Consider the following 19,666-nt stretch of genomic DNA (forward strand, 5'->3'; position numbering starts at 1 on the left):
GGGGCCTTGGGGGGGAGTGCTGTCATGATGCCTACCCCCGGGCATCCGGATCGAGTCCATCAGCCCCGGGAGCAGGCATCCAGATACTCATTAAAACCCCAACGGCCCCGGCTGGGGGCTGTTTGGATTCAGTCCTGGCGCCTTAGGCGCCAGGCTCATCATAGAAATCAGTCCTGGCGCCATAAGCGCCAGGCTCATAGACTTTACTTAACTTATGCAGACCATGCTGCAAATGAGTACAAGCCAACGTGAGGCCTGGATGGGACTATTTTATTACAGGGACTATTTTTCACTCGGGTGTGGTTCTGGGGAACTTCTTACCTGGGACTACTTTGCAGGCTATTTAAACCACGCCCGAACAGCAGCCCATGCTTTGCGTTATTCTGCATCCAGCAGCATGACGCTCACCGTGTCTACAAGTCAGCATCCAGTCTTCTGCCACGCCCGCCTCGAATCCGGAGCTCCGAGACAAAAGGCAAAGAAAGGAGAAGAGGTTAGATCACAGACATTATTTGATTCCTTACCTGATTCCGGACCCAGCACATCTCTAAGCTTGGAAAGGACATTATTTCAGCACGCGTTGCTTTGCCAGCAGCAGTACTGCGTTATACTCACCAGTCCACCGCATCTTTCGACTTGGCGCTGCCTCCATCATTTTCTTCGTCGAAACGAAGTTAAACTCATGCAACTTTTACCGGACAGTGTTTGGTAATACAGACTCTTACCTGAACGCCATCAGCTGCCTCCAGGCAATATTCTTTTGGACCCAGCTGCAACCTAACGAGGGAATGGAACAAGAGTGAACATCGGACATATTGAACTCTTTGAACTTTATAGACACTGGAGTCAATATTCCTCCGGAACTCCTCCAATACCTTCAACCCAGTGAAGTAACTGGTATCTACGCGTCCCTGCATGCCATGCAGGATGGAGAGCTCATCATTTAAAAAGATAAGGTGAGGTTACCAAAAGGGAATATCGGAGGTGATTAGTGGGGAGAACGAGAACTGTTGGGGGGCCATCACTAAAGTCCACAGGTGGCTAAATCCCTTTCTCCACTTGCAGGAGAATACTTCTACGAGTCCAGCAGACAAGATTAGGCAGGCCAGTCCAGACTGTCATCTCTTCACTACGCATCACGTTGGTGGAGACCGCAGCTGTCCGGGTCCGATCGACGCCCCTGTGGGAACCAGGTGAGCGTAACACTAGCCTATACCACACTCCTCCCTCTTTAGTGCACACTGCCCCCTTTATCCCTATCATATTGCATTCTATGGGGGTCATTCCAAGTTTGGAGGTAGCCATGGTGCAATTAGCACCATGGCTACCTCCAAACCCGGGTCCGGGTCCGGTGTCTCTGAATGGTGACTTACCAGGTCATTCCAACCTTGGAGGACCCGGTAAGTCCCCATTCAGAAAACCATTCCCCATTCTCATTTGAGCCCCCATAGGGCCCCATAGGGCTCAATGGGAATGGGGAAGGTGCTAATAACGGGCCCACAAATTGAGGGCCTGTTATTAGCTCCATGGTCCCTTAACGGGTCCTGCTAAGGGCGGCTGGTCAGACCAGCCGTTCCTGGTCGGACCCGCTAAGGGACCTCGTAATAGGGCGGTAGGGGGTTAACGGCACCGGCATCCTTACCGGTGCCGTTAACCCCCTACCGCCAGGGTCAGAATGACCCCCTATGTCTTTGAGCTTATGGCCCTTGGAACGTGCAGCTGTTACTGGATGGGATTACACCAGAATGATTCTGAGTCCAAATAGCTGGACACACTCAAGAAGATGGCAAGTTGCTGTTTTATTAGCAATTATCTAAAACAGGGAGTTTTCAACGAACATCAATGGACGTATGCTCATTCTCAGCAATTTCCATTTCTTATTTTTTATGCACCAGAATGACGTCACGCTGCATGGCAATAGTGAAAAACCTATCAAGTGTTGGGATTGGTTAAAGGACACATCTATATATACAATTATATAGGAGCTAGGTTTGTTATTGGCTGTCCGATATCATGTGGACAATTTATGCCTACCTCTTCATACGTGTCATTTAAGGAAAATCAGTTAGACAGTGTTTCATTGGTTTCTCAAGCTACAAGGTCCTTCGTTATACAGACTAATACAATTGGTTTGGAACACTTGTGCCATGTTTGGCACATTCGCTACAATTAGCAGCATACAAGCCAAGACCCATGTGCAAGTAGATAGGACATGAGGCTCCCCTACCACCCAATTAGCCCAACATCTCTCATCACCCATGCCTTCTGCCATGAAATTCTCTTTGTACTTGGCCTTGCAGAGTATTCTTGTCCTGGGAATGCAGCGGGAGTGAGGGCACTCGCTGTCGTATCTGGAACTCGAATTTCAAGCCCTATTTACATCCTCGACTCATGTGACAAGAGACCACAATCCTGTTCATTCTGTAAACTTTTAAATGTTTTAAATTAATTAAGACTTGGCATCCTTTGTGTTCTTTCTTGCACCTTAACATGAGAGGATTCCTCCTCTGCACACATTTTCCTCTTCAGCGTAGATAGCTGACTTTGATTTCTCAGTTCTTGACTTCAAGCCAGACAGCCTCCCAATGCGGCTCCAACAATCTGCTATTCTACTGCAACACAGCCTTCCATTCTCTATTCATGATTCTTTAATGTATTATTTCATGATACAATTGTCCAGTTTCTGTATAATGGCAGCTCTGCCTGCATTCTATTCACTACTTGTAGCTAGCCCATACGATGGCTTGATCTATCTTGCGTTTCAGCGTATGTTCATTCTTTATACTTCTGATTTCTGCAGCACTTTTTACCCTGTAAGGTTCTTCTTTTACACTTTAAGGTTCACTTGATTCTTTACTTCGTCATTTCCCCTTTAGGATCCATACATCGTCTTCATTGAGTATTTCAGGACATTGTGCACACTTTCATATGACGTCATTAGTCCAATTTCTTAGCTCTTCCTCATATTCCTTCAGGGAGTTCCTCCTGCAGGCTGGCATCAACTCGAGGGTAAATTTGATATGGTTGTCTTAATGGATACCTTCTTCCAAATACTTGCTGTGGTATTGCTACAATAGCTGGTGTTAGACAGGGCACAGTCTTATGTCTCCAATACATGGGAGGTAGGCGGGTAGGATCTCCTGCGGATGTGTTCGTCTGTTCCTCTACATTGACCCCTCTGGTCGAGTCCTCGACCGCCTCCACAAGTTTTCCTGCTTCTTTGAATCTTCTCTTGAAAAAGGGTTTCTTTGTTATCCATATCTTCGTCACCCCCTCAGGGTGCCAGCATTTTTTATATGTTTGTCCACACTCCAGGTCATGTAATTGCATTGTCCACTTAGGGTACAGAGACCCATCATCCCACATAATACTTATGATCTCTTAGGTACAGGAACTTCAGGTGCCACAATACTTGATTTTATGCGGTCTTCGATGGTACTTTTAGTCTGCGCATTGTCTTCTGTTTCAACATTCACATCAATCATGATCTTCATTCTCACTACTTTCTTTCTGGTTTTCTGGCATTGTCCAATTATTATCCTTACAGCACAGAATCCAAACATTATCCTCACCAATATTGCTCCAAGGAACTTGAATATATACGCCATCCAGTTGGTAATCCATGCAAACAGAAATGAGAACCAATCATCATTTCTAATGGCCTCTGTCTCCTCCTCCATTTTTGTGTGCAGTTCCGTCAACATGGTTATAGCATCCATGAGAGTCCTGTTCTCACTGTCATTAGATAGTGTGAAAGTACAGCAAGAAGGCCCTACCGTGGTGCAAACACCTTCTTCGATTGCTGTAATTATGTCAAGGACATATCTGTTCTGGGTGGTCATTAACCTATGGCCCTCAATTCTTCCTTTATGGTGTCAAATTCTTTAATAGTGACATTGATTGTCTTTAACAGCTCTGTAACAGCTCCCACTGGGTAATCTGCAGCCATTTGGAATTCACTACTGTTTGGAGTCCAGGCATAAATATAGATGTAATTATCATAGCAGACCTTTGCTGAACAACTTGTATTCATCAGGAATGTCTTCATAGCCTTTATTGATTTCGATGAGAAATAATTATCTCTCTTCATCCACCAGAGTGCAAGTGACCTTCTTTTTCTCAAGTGCTCATCCACTTTTGGAAACCCCTCAGTATTCAGGTTGCTCTGGGGAATCACCAAGACTGGAACATGGATGAGTACAATGGAACATACTCCTCCCCAGTTCCTGGACAACTTCATATATGCTCTGAAGCCACAAGCCCAATATCGATCCATTAGGACAGGAGTCCTTCTCCTCATTTCTGGGATATCAATTAGGTTCTTGCACCCTTTATTCTCTCCAATTTGGACTTTTTCATTGCTTCGAAAGCACATTGTCGCATTAGTCAATGGGACTACATCTATTGGTCCTGATTCGCTGTCCACCCATGTCAGCAGTTTAGAGTTTGTGGCCCATGTCTTTACGCAGTCGTCATTCACTTTCTGCTCCTCATACACTGGTTCCTTCCTTAGTAGATGGGCTGCACAGGACATCAACCCATCTTCCCATCCTTTGGTCGTAATCACTTGTCCATAGATTAACAGCTGCGAGCACTCCCGGCATCCAGGCATTCCAGTTTTTTCAGTTTTGTCAGAGCAATTCATCCTCTTCATTTCTTCAATTATTACTTTGTCTTATCCCATGGAAGGATACACGAGCATCTTGTCTGTCCATCCAGGTGTTTTTTCCATTTGCGTTGTTTTGATATAATCATCCTGGTATGGGAATGTTTGCCTTGATCGCCATCGCAGGGTTGCTGCCTTGGAGCTGCCGTCTGGTAGTGCATGCTGCTAGAGGGATAAGGCACTTTGCATAATGTGCCGACATCTCTTTTGAAATGAATGTTCTTACTGTACTCATGGCATAGGGGATGAGAGAGCAGACATAGCAGCTCTCATCAGATGCTCTCTGCCCCACCTTTTTCATATGTTGGTACTACATATTATTCCCCAATTGAGCTGAATTATCAAGCTAGGCATTCATCCACTGGTTATCTTCTTCTGCATCCCTCTTATGTCGTTTGATATGCCGAAATAGGTCAAAGAAATTTTCATCATTTGTACTTATACTGGGAATTATCACATGTGTTGCATTTACAATTGAACCATCAGAATGATAAAGACTTTGAAATGTAAGTTGCAGAAAGAAGAAAAGAAAACACATGCAGATGTATATCACACCTAAGACTCTAAAAAAACATGTTGTGTGCCACGCCATTTCTCGTTGAATTGCTAGTCTTCTTGCAATTGCATTTTCTTCTTCCTGAATCATGTGTAATACAAATACTCAAATCACATTCATAGCTGCACAATCTGCTTGATTATTGCAATCAAAAGCCTTCTTTTAACTGGGCTGTTCTTTGGATCGTGGAGAAATGTGAGCATATTAACATCTCTCCTAACGAGGGTAGGGTATGACTGAGTATAAACACAAAAACTGCTACCACAAACCTATCTGAGTCACTATCGGCTGGGGTCATATTTTATTTTTAAAATAGATATCTTCCCAAAAATGAATCTGGCTACTGATCTCTTTTCCAATTTTTAAGAAGGAATTGGTGTTTGTGCATAGTGCCAATACGCTTTTTACTTTTTCAAAGAATATCTAAAAAGTACATTTAAACTCTGGAATTCTCTGCAAGTCCATGCACTTCCTGCTAGTATTTTAAGGAGTGTCCAATGAATTCCAGTCCAAAAGATATGTTTTAATTGCACACTGTTTTATCGTCCTTCTTCTTAGTCATCGATCGAGTCTGCATATGTGCAATTCTTCTTCTTGTCTTTCTTCTCAGTCAGCGGGTACTTGATGGAGGGTCTCGCCTTTGTCGATCTTTACATCGCCCAATATAACCAAGCTCTTCTTCCAGCCACCCTAACTGCAGTAGGGGAAACATCCTCTACTTGAAAAGGCCTATTAAATCTTGGGTCATGCAGTCTACGGGTGACATTTTTAATAAGCACTTGATCTCCAACATACATCTTTGTTGGTGGCAATAATTTGCTTGGATCAGTTACTGGGCCATCCTCTTCCGTGTTCTTCAACTCCTCCCTCCGATGCTTGACTTCATCTGAAATGAAAGAAACACTGGTAGTCATACATGTCAAATAATCGTGCATCCCATCACCTAGAGCCTGCGCTACACTCTGGGCATCACTTCTAACTCTAGATGGGGGAATGAGGGGCATCCTCATGTGGTGCCCTGTTACTAGTTCATGGGGCGTAAGATGATGAACTGAACCTGGCTAATATCGAAGGGCACATAAAGCTAGGGGTAGGCAATATAGCCATCCCTTTTTCAAAGTTAATCTGATCTTTGTTATCCTTTCCTTTAGGAGGCCGTTGAGCCTCCCAGATATCCCGTTTGCTTGTGGGTGATAAGGAGAAGAAAACGTATGCTTTATGTTCAATAATAGCCCTATGTGTGGTCCATTATCTGACCTTAATACTTCGCACACACCCCATCTTGGAAATACCTCTGCACACTAGGAACTTTGCTGCACAGGTGGCATCAGGATGTGTACAAGCACCGGCTTCGATCCATTGAGAAAAGGGATACACCACCACTACTAGATATCTACATCCATTACATGTCTGCAGCATATTGATGTAGTCGATATGCAAATGCTGAAACGGGCCATTTGGACGGTGTATTACTCCTCTTATTGATCTTAGTGTATGCCCAGCTGTAAACTTCTGACACACAATGCAATTCACAATGAACTGTGCAACGTGTTCGAATAGATTGGGAACAAACCTGTCCTCTGAAATGCTGGCAGCAAGACTTTCTCGGGTCATATGTGCGGGGTAATGCAGCTGCTCACGTGCCACTTTCAGAAACGCTGCTGGCATCACTGGCTTTCCAGTGCTTTCCTGTCTCCATAGTGCTTCTGTGAAGGATAATGAACACCCCCTATGTCTCCATAGTTCATCCTTTTCTTGTGGGGCTTTACCATGTATCTCTATTAGTTGCAGAGAGTATATTAAACCCCTCTCGTACTAACATGCTTCTATTTAATACTTTTTTGACATTTTCAGTTTCAAAACTCAAAATTTCAGAATACACAATCCTTTTCTCTTCAAATTCTGTGGCTGTTTTTCTGCGAGAAAAAAAGTCTGTTTGTTTGGTATGCGCTGTACATTTTATGACTGCTATTGCTACTGGGAGTTGTAGTGCCTTAATGAGCCAGTACAATAAAGACGCATGCTGCACTGGAGTGCCGTCTGCGCAGAGATAACTGCTCCTTTTCCAACATGGCAGCCCTGCGTGTACGGTTGATGCCACATAGGCGGAGTCACTGTACACTGTCACTTCCTGATCTTTGTGTTTCTCGAGCGCAACAATAAGCGCTACCAATTCTGCAGCCTTTGCTGAAAAATGGGATGTAGTCTTGCACTCACCACTATCTCAAATTCACCATTTAATCTGTATCTAACAACTGCGTATCGTGAATGCCTCTCCCCATTAGTTTGGCCAAGTTTTGACGAACAATCAATAAAAAGAATCTCCCCTCCTGTTAAAGCATTTTCTTTCACAAAGGGTATTTTATCCATGAATTCAACATAATGAGTGCAATCGTGTACATGATCACCTTCTTCTATAGGTTCAGCTACAAACGTAGCTGGATTCACTATTTTACACCTCACAATTTTAATCACTGGATTAGGAATCATCACTTCATATGCAGAAGCTCTTTGTGTCGTCAATGTACCGTTAGGTTTCTCTAAAATGGCAAATAAGGCGTGCTCCACATATAGCGTTGTTGCATAGCCCATGGTAATACTTGTGGATTTCTCAAACACAATGCAGCAGCAGCCAAAGATTGTTTGCATGGAAAATGTTGTCTCATGACTGGATCTAATATTCCACTGTAATACGCCAAAGGTCTATACCCTAATGCTGTTCTTTGTGTGAGTACTGCTGTCATTGCTGATCCATTGGTGTGCGAAAACAAATAAAATTCTTCACTATAATTGGGGATTCGCAAAACTGGAGCTGTATAGATTGCTCTTTTTAATTACTCAAATACGTCCTCAATTTCTTCAGTCTATTCTATCTTTTCCTTACCAACTTGTTCTTTCTTAAGTGCTTCCAAATGTGGTTTTGTGTATGTGCTGTAGTCAAACACCCAGACCCTGCAATAATTGCATAGGGCCAGAAATTGCTGCATTTGCCTCACTGTATTTAGCTTTGATGTTTTCGTGATAACCTCAGCTCTCTCAGGTGTCACTTTCTTTCCTTCATGTGAAATTACCTGCCCTATGTACAATACCTCTTCCTGGCAATACTGTAATTTCTCCTTGTCTACTTTATATCCTTGTTTGCCAATACCGTCATTAACTGAACAGAGTCCTGCCTACATTCATCCTCTTTTCCACTACAGATTAATATGTCATCTACATGCTGAATTACCACACTTTTGAGTTCAATGTTACCTAAATCCATCTCTAGGACCCTATTAAAAATCAACGGGGTCTCACAGTATCCCTGAGGTAAACGAGTATGTTTTAGTCTTTCGTGTGAACGTAAAAGAAGTAAGGTCTTGTGAGTCTCTGTGCAACGGGATCGAGAAAAACACATTTTTAAAATCCATCACCATGAAATACTTAGATTCAACTGGGATGCTACACATTATTGTCGCAGGATTCGGAACTAATGGAAATTCTGCTTCTACAATCTGATTATGAGGGTGCAAGACCTGGATAAATCATCTTTCGATTTTCAATTCGGATAGACCCCAGTATTGCTTGAGGATTCCGATGGCTCTAGGATTCCCCAATTCATCAATGCTAAAATAGTCTTAAATATGCCTTCATCAGCTTCTCGAGACATGGGGTACTGTTTTGTTTGGGGTAAAATTGCCCCTGGCTTGAGTTTGTTTTTAAACTTGCCCTATTCCCTTCAATAAGTCAACTTCACAGGGGCCCATAGTCCAAAGGACACTTGCCACCTTTTTTATGTCTTCCTGAAAGAATGCTGGTCTCTGCCGCATCAGTGCCATTCACTGTGGGACGTCCCTTTTCTCAATATTTATCCAATATGTAATGCTTATAAAAAGCACTACCTCATTATCTATATGTTCATCCCTGAACATATCTTCATCTGTTATGTCAGTCAATCTGTATCCCTCCTCAAGAGCTATCACGGTTCTCCATGCTCTGCCTTTGTCATCTACTCCTTAAAGCATTGCCATTTCTCCTCGTATTATAGCTGCTTCCAATTCTATAGGAATAGACTGCCCTTCTTCCTCATCCATAGGTAATTGTGGTCTAAATAGAAATTCATCAGATATCCCTACTAATCCAGGTAGCCATGTTAATAAAATGCTCACCCCATACATGAAGGCTTCCAGATCTACCGGAACTCCTCAGAGAGCCACTTTTCCTGTAAATGCCAGTATAAACTCTCCTACATTCAAATAGTGTATCCCTGGAGTGGAGCACACTATTCCTTGATCAGTGAATGAAATCGTCATGTTACATTTTTTCAAATCTCTACCCAGAACAGAATGTTAACTGGCATTTGTTGCAAATATAACAAGGGGACAGACATATCACATTCCCCTATAGAAGCAGGTAATTTATCAGTAAAAGGAACTGAATTCATAGCTCCAGGGAACCCTTGAGCATGCAGTGCAATACCTGAAATTGGGTATTTTCCCTCCCTTATACAAGAGCAAGTCGCTCCTGTCTCTACAAGAAAAGAAAAAGATGTGCTTCCTATCGTCACATCGACCATCGGTTCCTCTTGAGGGTCTGGTGTTACTGATAGTACTGAACACATCAAGTCACCATGTGAGATGTCCTATTGAGACTACAAATTCATCCCTGTCCCCGTAAAAGGGTTTCCTTCCTACCACAGTGACACCCCCTATCCTAGGTATTAGTATTTGCCCTGTGTTTGCATTCTGTTGTGTCTGCATAGGTGCTTGTTGCGATTGCCCTTGCAGTGGGTGCATTTGCACTGAGCCCTGCTGCTGTGCCTGCTGTGCTTGCAGCGCCTGTGTCTGATAGGATGTGTGATCCTGGCCATAGCCCTCTTGTGTTCGTGTGCTGTATGGTGGTGGATGACCTGTCCCCCCTCTCAAATTTTGTCCATTCTGTTGCATGCTTCCTCAGCTTCCACATACGCATGCAATAAGCTCTATTATCCCACAATTCCAACACAGTAGGGGTGGCCGTCTGCCAAACCCACCATTATATCCTCCCTGAGACTTACACCCAGTGCATTTCTGAAATCCACCTTGGGTGTTCTGAAATCTACTTCCTCCTCCTCTAATTCCTCCACCTCTTCCTCGTGACCAAAACCCATACCTACTTTAATCCACTGGGTCTATATTATTCACCTGCGATGCACCCATTTTTTCTTGCGTTCCTACTCCTTCTCCACTTGCCCCTACTGCCCCTTCTATAGCAAATTTTGACAATTTATTCGGAACTAACCTGGCTTCCTCAATCCTTCTTTTCTCATCTTTCTTTCTATTCTTCTCTTGCAACGATCGGCAATGATGTACAATAGTGAACTGTATCTCAGCCTATGGCTTTGCTTCCATTCCTACTTGATTTTTTATTTGTCTTTGCACTTGTTCTGGCAATCCCTGACACAAAATATTATAGAATAGTGCCACTGTTTTTTCCAAATGCTCACGCATCTCAAGCTTCCATCTCTCTTGAATATCCAGACTATAAGCAATAGGGTCTTCATTTTCTTTCATTTTACTTGTCATAAGTGCACCCATATCTGATGTATCAGGATACTGGACCCTGAGAGCCCTCCACACATCTGCCCTACAATCATGAAATGGCGCCTCTCGCTAACACACTGCCCCTCTCTCCTTCTTCCACAGCCCCTTCTCTCTACCACATCCATTCTCTCTCCCTCTCTACTGCACTCCTTCTCTCACTATCACACTGCATCACTCTCTACAACTCACCCTCTCTCTCTACCACACTGCCCTCACACTGCTCTGCCTCTCTCTCTCTTCTACATTCCCCTACTCACTTGACAAAATATCTCCTCTCTCTACTAGACTCCTCCTCCATCTACCACAACCCCCTCGCTCTATATATTATGTGGAAATAAAATAGGTTACCACTAATAAGAGGTCCAGGGTGCAGAGGCCTACCGGGAAATCTCCAGAGTTCCCGATAGGCCAGTCCACCTCTGCTCCTCTCTGTAGCACATTCCCTACTGTCTAACACACTCCTTCCTCTCTCTAGCACACTGCCCCCTCTATACCTACCACCATCTCCCTCTGTCCCCCTCCCCTGTCTCTCAACCCCTCCCTCTTTCTCACTCCCCCTCCCTCTACGACACTAACCCCCTCTCTACCTTAATGCCCACTCTCTCCTCTATGTACCATATTACCCCCTCTCTTTGTATAACACTAACCCTCTCACTAACACCCCCTTTCTTTACCACATTCACATTCTTGACCCGGCTGACCCTCTCTTCACCACACTCCCCCTCTCTTCTTGCTCGGGTACACGGCTGTCCCCCCAGCAGAAATGGTAACTCTGAACAGAATATGGCTAGGGGCAGTTTAAGGATTCTCGCCATGAAGACTGGAAGATATGTTATTAGTGAGGAAATGCAAAAGGATGATCAGTGCGGGCAGGAGTGGGATTGGCTAACGAGCTTCTCCCAGTAAACCCAACTAAGAGGCCATGATTATTGACTATCTTGTCGTGGAAAACAAGGGGCCATAATCATTGTGTTAATGCACAGGAGTCATTGGCTTTGTTGTGTGAAAAATGTATTTTTCTTATTCTAGAGTTGGTCGATGACCCCAATCTACGTGAATGGATTCGCAGTGTTCCAGTCCTTTGCTATGCGGGGTAGCATGGGAAGTCCCTCAGGTGGTTTGTTAGTTGGGGCGAGAGTAGAACTGAGTGCCTGCTTCTTCGAGGTATATGACCATCATGCTAATCTGATGGTGGTTGAAATTAATTATAATAAGAGGGATGAACGAGAGAAAATACTGGTTTTGAATATTTATGATCCATGTGGTAGTGTTGTCATTAGGGGGATACAGGGATCAGCCTATGAAACAATAGCGGAATGGCCAACAAAAAACAGCACGATGCCAGTGTTACTGGGGGGGGGGGTGATCTAAATGCACACTGCCTGGATAGAGGAATAGCTAACGAAACATCTTGCACCGCGTCGAAAAGTGCAAAGAAACAGCAGAACTCGAATGGGCAGGGATTACGGTGGTGTGCTTTTGCAAATGATCGGGGGTATACAATGTTGAACGGGAGGACTAAGAATAATATCCCAGGGAATCATACATGGCATGTGCGAACAAAGGCAGTGACAATGGAATATTTATCTTACAAAAAGGTGCTGGATATTCTTAGCAGAATCCCTTATGGCTGAATTCAATCAGTACGGTGATGGTGATCATGCTACTCTGGATGCATTTGGATCGCTCCTCATACCAGGAAAAAGTAATTGGTGACATAGATATAAATATGGGAAGAAATAGGATAACCTAGTCTAGCAAGAACCTCACTGCTATGAATGTCTATATGCAAGGAAGTGGTAGAAAATATATATATGCAATAATGATGTATATATGACAGGGGACATCATTAATTGCATAATTGTTATGAAGTGGCATTCTGGATTAGCAGGCAAGTTGTGACACTCTGGAGTCATCAGGTTAAGTCCTTAGGAGGTTCCTTCATTAAGCACAGGCTACATGAGGACCGGAACAGTGCAGGTATAAATCAGGGTAAGAGGATACAGGACAGGAGCCCATTCACACCCACCACCTGGGCACTCAGCTTCAACTGCCTGGGTGCGGAACCTCTTTCACATCCTAAAATTCTCTGCACTCACTCGACATTCTTGCAGTCACATCACAGCTCAAGCTCACTACATACTTCACTTCCTTCAACAAACACAACAACGTGAACACACAGCACACCCACAGGCTCTGCACACTGCAGGATGAGATCTGCACACACCATTTGCAATCTCAGTATGCACAGCACACCCGAATCTCTTGAACAACGTATGCAACCAACATAAAAAAACAGAGCTCCTTATACTCAAGGCTGCCACCCTTGTGTCCCAGGCCTACCACACTTGAGCACTATCTGCTTGACCTTGGGCAACCAAGCCTAATCAACCCTAAACCATCACAGGAAACTGCACATCTTCCATCTGGTCTGCCACCCTAGGTCTCGAGCATGCCACACTTGAGCACTAATCGCAGATATCAGAAACACAACTCCGACAAAGTCCCATAACGCCCTTACTCAAAGAAATAGGGCCTCCTCAAGAGATTCAGCAACCAGCGAGGGTGAACCTCTTGCAGGGAAGCTCCTTTCACAACCACCCTGAACATCGCACACAAATTACACTCATACAACATGCACCATCTCACTCTCCTCTACCTTCTTACTAACAAAGATGAAAACATTGAGGGAGCAACCAAGAAATCAAAAATAATATAACTGAACCAGCTTCCTTCCAAATCCTGCCACGGAGTTTAGAATCCTGCAACGACAACCCAACATACTTGCTGAGCAAGGTTCACCGTACGTACATGCCTTGACCGTACTTCTCGGATCTAAGTTCAGCATAAACCTTCAATGTGTCCTCTCCTCAGGGGAAGAACCTGAACAACACCTGCCAACGCTACAAATGAGCTAACCATAATGTTTCCCGTAATACCGCGCCAACACGCCTAGTCCAAATTGCTGAGAGAAGAATGGAAAGAGAGAAAATATTTGTATAACACTGGCTGGTCCCAGTCAAAACAAACCAATCATCGGAAAGTTGCCATGAAGCCCAGTCTAAAACAAACACTAACACTAAACGCCTCCATGTCCGCAAAGGTCTAAAAGAGAAGTGTTGTTCTGACAACCAGCAATAAGGGGAAAATCCAAACCATGACACAATGGGCCTCATTACGAGTTTGGTACTAGTCATGGCGCTATTAGCGCCATGACTAGCACCAATAACGGGACCGTGTCCGCCCTCGTTCAATGGGGACTTACCGGTCCAGTCCGACCTTGGCGGGACGGGCAAGTCCCCATTGTAAAAGACATTCCCCATTCCCGGGAAGGCGTCAATAATGGTACCGCAAATTGCGGTACAGTTATTGACTCCGATATCCCTTAACGGGTCCCATCCATAACGCCTGGTAAAACCAGGCGTTAAGGGAGGGACCCGCTAAGGGGCCTCGGAATAGGGCACAAAGGGATTACCGATGCCCGGTATCCCTTTGCGCCCACCTAGGAATGCAATCTCTCCTAAATCTTATAAACATACATTAAACACTCTACATCAACATGGTGTGATGCACTTCCAACACACACACGAGTAACTTCCGTAACCACAATATGTGCTAGATATCCCTCAACACATAACCTCCAAGTCCACAGCACACTGGACCAAACTCAGCGTCACTAACAACCACCAAAACATTGTGTGGTTAACTTGACGAATGGAAATCACACTTGCTTATCATTTAGATGTACACAATTATACATACGAAGATTCGCTGCATAATGCAGTGCTACTCCTGCAAAGTCTCAAAGAGGTTAAAGCTCATGCATACATCTATAAAATTAAAATCAATTTCAAGACATATACTTCTTTTACATTTACCACAAACAAGAATGGCAATGCATTATATAAATACACGTATGTGTATTTAAAGGTTTTCTCTAAAAGTCCAAACTGCGCAGTGCAGTACTAAAACTTGAAAATCCTCAAGTGGTTAAAGCTGAAATTGTTAACCACTCATCGATACCATTCACAAAGACATAAAGCCGTGCAAATCCTTTAAAAACGTAAGCTAAAAACCCCCACGTGGTTAATACTCAATTCACAAACCTCACATCCAAAGCATTCAAGAACACCGAATAACGTCCGTTAAAGCTAAGAACTGCTCATGTTGACTGAAACATTTTGTCAAATAAATACGCAGTCTAAACACCATTTGGCTACAAGTCCTTGCTGCTTTTACCAGCTTCAATACTGGCAATACTGAAGGGTTTTAAAATACCCAAGCATATTGGAGTATTCAGTTTGGAGCCAGCTTACTTTGCTCTCACCATAGTTAGGCCAACTCTCATCATGTGTAGAAATACTCCCATTACGTGTACGCTGTGTTTCCTTCTGCTCCCGCCGTGGACAGCAGCCCAGCCTGTCGCCCAGCAGGGAGATTGATAAACTAGCCGATCTGAAAAAGAAACAGGGCCGGCAGCGAATGTGTAATGAATAGTTTCCCGCATCACAGCCGATGATTGACATAAAACACCTGCATTGGGAAAAGCCTGCCAATCCAAATACGGCAAGACAGGTAAATGACTTAACTGACGCCATTCCCATTGGCAATGTAACTAGAAAGTCGCAGCATTCACTTCAAGACCATGCATATGCCAAACAGGACATTTTGGCCTTTTAGTCTGCTGGAACGTTGTGACGTTTTCACGCTCTGCAACGCTGAAGAGTTATTTTCCTACATCTGTGCAACAGACGCCAGTGGCATTCAATCTTCGCCAGGCACTACACGCTCCACATGACGTCATTGCCGATCCAGGAGCAGGGCCACACATTGCTCCTGAACGCCAAACACTCCAATGGCCACCAGGGCCTCCAGCCACAACAGAGGTAAGTGTCCAGGTTTGCTGTGACCTTGGAGACTCCATCCATCGCTAGCGTCCATGCAATCTCTCCTTTTCCACTGGAATTTTCTCAATTGCTCCCTCTTGTGCACCCTCTGCTCAAGAAACCCTCTGCCGACCCCTCCATTGTGGCAATCTACCGTCCTATCTCCATCACTCCTTTTCTGGGTAAACTCCTGGAGAAGTTGGCTATCTCTCAGCTGACCCTCCACACTGAATCTATTGGTTGCTTCCATGACAATCAGTCTGGCCTTAGAGCATCCAGAGGCACGGAAAATGCTCTTCTGAACACACGTGAAGACCTGCTCTCAAATATTGACACTATCACCCTCTCTGTCCTCATTCTCCTTGACCTCTCCTCTCCCTTTGATACAGTTAACCAGAGCAACCTGATTGCACGTCTGTGTGACACCATGGGAATCACAGGTCAGGCTCTGGCATGGTTAACCTCCTTCTTCTCTGACCTCCCATCCCAGGTGGAACTCAGAGCCTTTCTCTCGACTATAGCTCTTTCAACCTGTGGCGTTCCCCAGGGATCTAATCTATCCCCCTGGTTCTTCAATGTATATATGGCTGCCCTGTCACGTGTGATTGCCACTTTCACCTCTAAATTCCAGTGTTACGTGGATGACACACAACTATTTTTTAGGTTACCCTGAGCCTCCTCCTCACTAATTTCTGACTGTCCGCTATTCAGTCATGGTTTGCTGGAAACAACCTCTGCCTCAATGCCAGTAAGACTGAGATTGTTCTCATTGGGACCCCTGCTCCTGCTTTCCCACTTTATCTCTGGCCAGCTTCCCTTGGCCATGTGCCCGCACCCACCAGCAAGGCTAAAAACCTTGGGGTCCTCTTCGCCTCAACTCTCTCCTTCTCCTCCCACATCTCTGACATCTCTAAAAATTCTACCTATCCTCAGAGGTACTCTAACCTTTCTCACTTTCTGCCAGTGGCTCACTGTCTCCAGAGCCCTGGTTCTCTCTAGGCTGGACTATTGCAACAGCCTCTTCCTCAACCTCCCTTCGTCTGCCCTACGCCCACTGCAACTTATCCAGAACAGAACCACAAGACTTATCATTGGCCTCAAGCACAGGGACTGCATCTCTCTGGCGCAGAAATCCCTTCACTGGCTCCCCCTGGCAGCAAGGATCATGTTCAAGACCCTTTGCATTGTCCACAAGGCTTTCTGGGGCCATGGACCTACCTACCTGCAACGTTGCCTACCTAAATACTGTCCATCATGAGGCCTCCGCTCATTTAGCTCCAACCTTCTGCGAGTGAGCCGGTTCTCCAAGCAGAGATTTGGAGGGAGACCCTTATCCTCAGCAGGTACCTCCTTTTGGAACAGCCTCATTGCCACCCTCTTGACTTGAGCCTGATTTTCTTAAGTTTTGGAAACTCCTCAAGACCTTCCTTTTCTCCCTCTTCCTTCTCCCTCCCTCTGCGATGCTAACCTAGCATCTACTCTTTCCCTCCCTCTCTCCTCCCAACAGCTTGCTGAATGGCCGCCTGGTGCACCTCAGAGTCTCACCGGTCCGAATGAATAAAGGAGGACTTGTGACCAATCCCATTGATTAGGAAACTTGCATAAGATACATAGGACATTCAGCGGTAATAATATTTCGGAAGAGGACTCTATCGTTAGAAAACAGCCCCGTTTTAAATTTTATTTTGATAAAGAAATGTTAGAGAGAACTATAAAAAAGCTAAACAAGTCTAGAGTGATAGGCCCTGATGGACTGGCAAATGTAGTTATAACTAATAACCCGATAGTGTGGGTTTATATACTGCATCAGTTGTTTGATAGAGTGTGTTCAGAAGGCCTCATCCCGGAATCTTGGAAACAAGTAAGTCTTATGCCAATTTACAAAAAGAACATGCAAATGGAACCAGGGAATTATAGGCTTGTATCCCTCTGTAACGTTCCACCATAGTCCTTAAGGAACTGACTAGCTGGGTACACAATATTTTGGGACCATGGCAAACCGGTTTTAGAGCGGGATCATCTATGTCTCACAATGTGTTATTAATTAACACCATGAAAGAATGTGCCCTTAGATTTTGAAGCAGCGTTCAACACTGTAAATAGAAGCCAATTGTGGTAAAAACTCGAAAGATGGGTTATGAGGTAGCCCCTTAAGTTTGTTAAATATTCTGAAACAGTTCCATAAGAACACATGGGTTAAGGTTAGGTTGGAAAGCATGGGAGCTAGCACAAGAGAGATCAGTACGACAAAAGGATTAAAACAAGGATGCGTGCTGGCTCCCATCTTGTTCAACCTGTACCCGGCTGATTTACCAGAGTGGTTATCAAGGGTTAGGAAGTTTTGCCCTTTCTTTGGGGATAACAGCGTGATATAGCTATCCTATGCCGATGATGTGGTCCTGATGGACCATACATTGGTGCGATTTATCAGAACAACAAATGAGCTAATTTGCTACTCTAAAGAGAATGATCTGCTCATAAATTACAGTAAGACTAAACATATGAGAGTAGGGAAGAGGCATAAACTTGCTCCACATATAACACCAAGAGAAGGTTGCATCAAGCAAGTTACCGTATACAAGTACCTGGGTTTGCATATAAGTAAAGGTACAAATAATATGGAGAAAATTCCAAAGTCTGTCCCGATAGAGGCCATCAAGTTAGAACCAGGATTGATTTTGCTAAAAGGGCAATTCTAATTAAGAAGAGGTATAATGTTACTAAAGGCATTCAAAACGAAGACTTGTCCTCTGCTGACATTGCTAGGAAGCAATAAGAAGGATTTGAATGGTGGGGCTTTTAAAGAATATATAAAGAAATCTTTTACATGATCCGGTGGCTCCCGAACAAGTGTCTAGATACATATCAACTATTGAAAGAGTTTTCCAGAAAGATTGGCATGGTGAGGGAATCATAATCATTTAAATAAGCTTAGAAACCTAACAAAGATTATCTAGAATGCCAAATGATGTACTTTCAGCCGCAACCGTATTTGGAACCGTCTCCATGTCCAGAGTTTTGCAGATTTCTAATGTTATTGCACTTTAATCAGCTACCTTCTCTTGGGGTCATTGGTCAGAGGAAATGACTTACATCAGACCAGAGGGGGTGCAGGGTGTTTACAATAAAGGAAACAGTGGAATCAGACATGTCATGACAAGCTGTAAAACGCTGGCAGCTGAATATATCATCTTTTTTTGGGTGCATTTGTACATGACTTAGATACCATAAAAAACAGGTATTTTTGGAGACGTGGCTAATGGCAGTAAACACTCATTTACATATGACATTATTGAGGTTGTGGAAGAGAATAGCTGTGGAATCTTTAAATGTTTAGCCAGGGGAATGGCATTGTAACGTGAATATATAGATTGAGAGAAGATCTTTATGAAGTTAATATGGAAGGATGTGAGTTATGAGGAAACTGTTCACTTGTTATGATAGAAAGTTTAATGTAGTAGCTGCTAGAGAATACATATAATCTTAATGTTGGTAGAATGAGATTTAAGTGATTTGATAAATGAATTCTAAGTGCTTGTATATTGTTCATAAATAATGATGCACACGTTTTTATAGCTAAATTCATTAAAAAATGTTTTTTAAAAATTAAGAATTTAGCAAGCATGTCGTAGATTGTGCAGGAGGATGGAAGGAAGAAGTAATACTTCTTTATTTGGTGAAGTCGTTAAGGACTTGAAAACGATCTTGGGAGTGGTATGTAATTTTGACAATGGGGCATCATTTCCATTTGAGGAAGTAGAGTGGGATGTTGGTTTGGGCGATTTCTGGAGATAAACATTTAACACAGTGTTGCTTTGGGAGGGTATGATTTGCTTGCTAAACCTACTATGGCTAGTGATGAAGACAGAGAGTTGTTTCAGAGAGGTGTTGATGACTTCCCAGATGAGCAAGAGGTTCAAGGTGGAAAAGGGGAGAGGGTTAGAGGTGGATAGAAAAGGTGAAGGAGATGGGACACTAACATTCTTCCAAGGTTGGT

The sequence above is a fragment of the Ambystoma mexicanum genome, chromosome 7q, assembly GCF_040938575.1.
Source record: "Ambystoma mexicanum isolate Mex_15411 chromosome 7q, UKY_AmexF1_1, whole genome shotgun sequence".
In the NCBI taxonomy this organism is placed as follows: Eukaryota; Metazoa; Chordata; class Amphibia; order Caudata; family Ambystomatidae; genus Ambystoma; species Ambystoma mexicanum.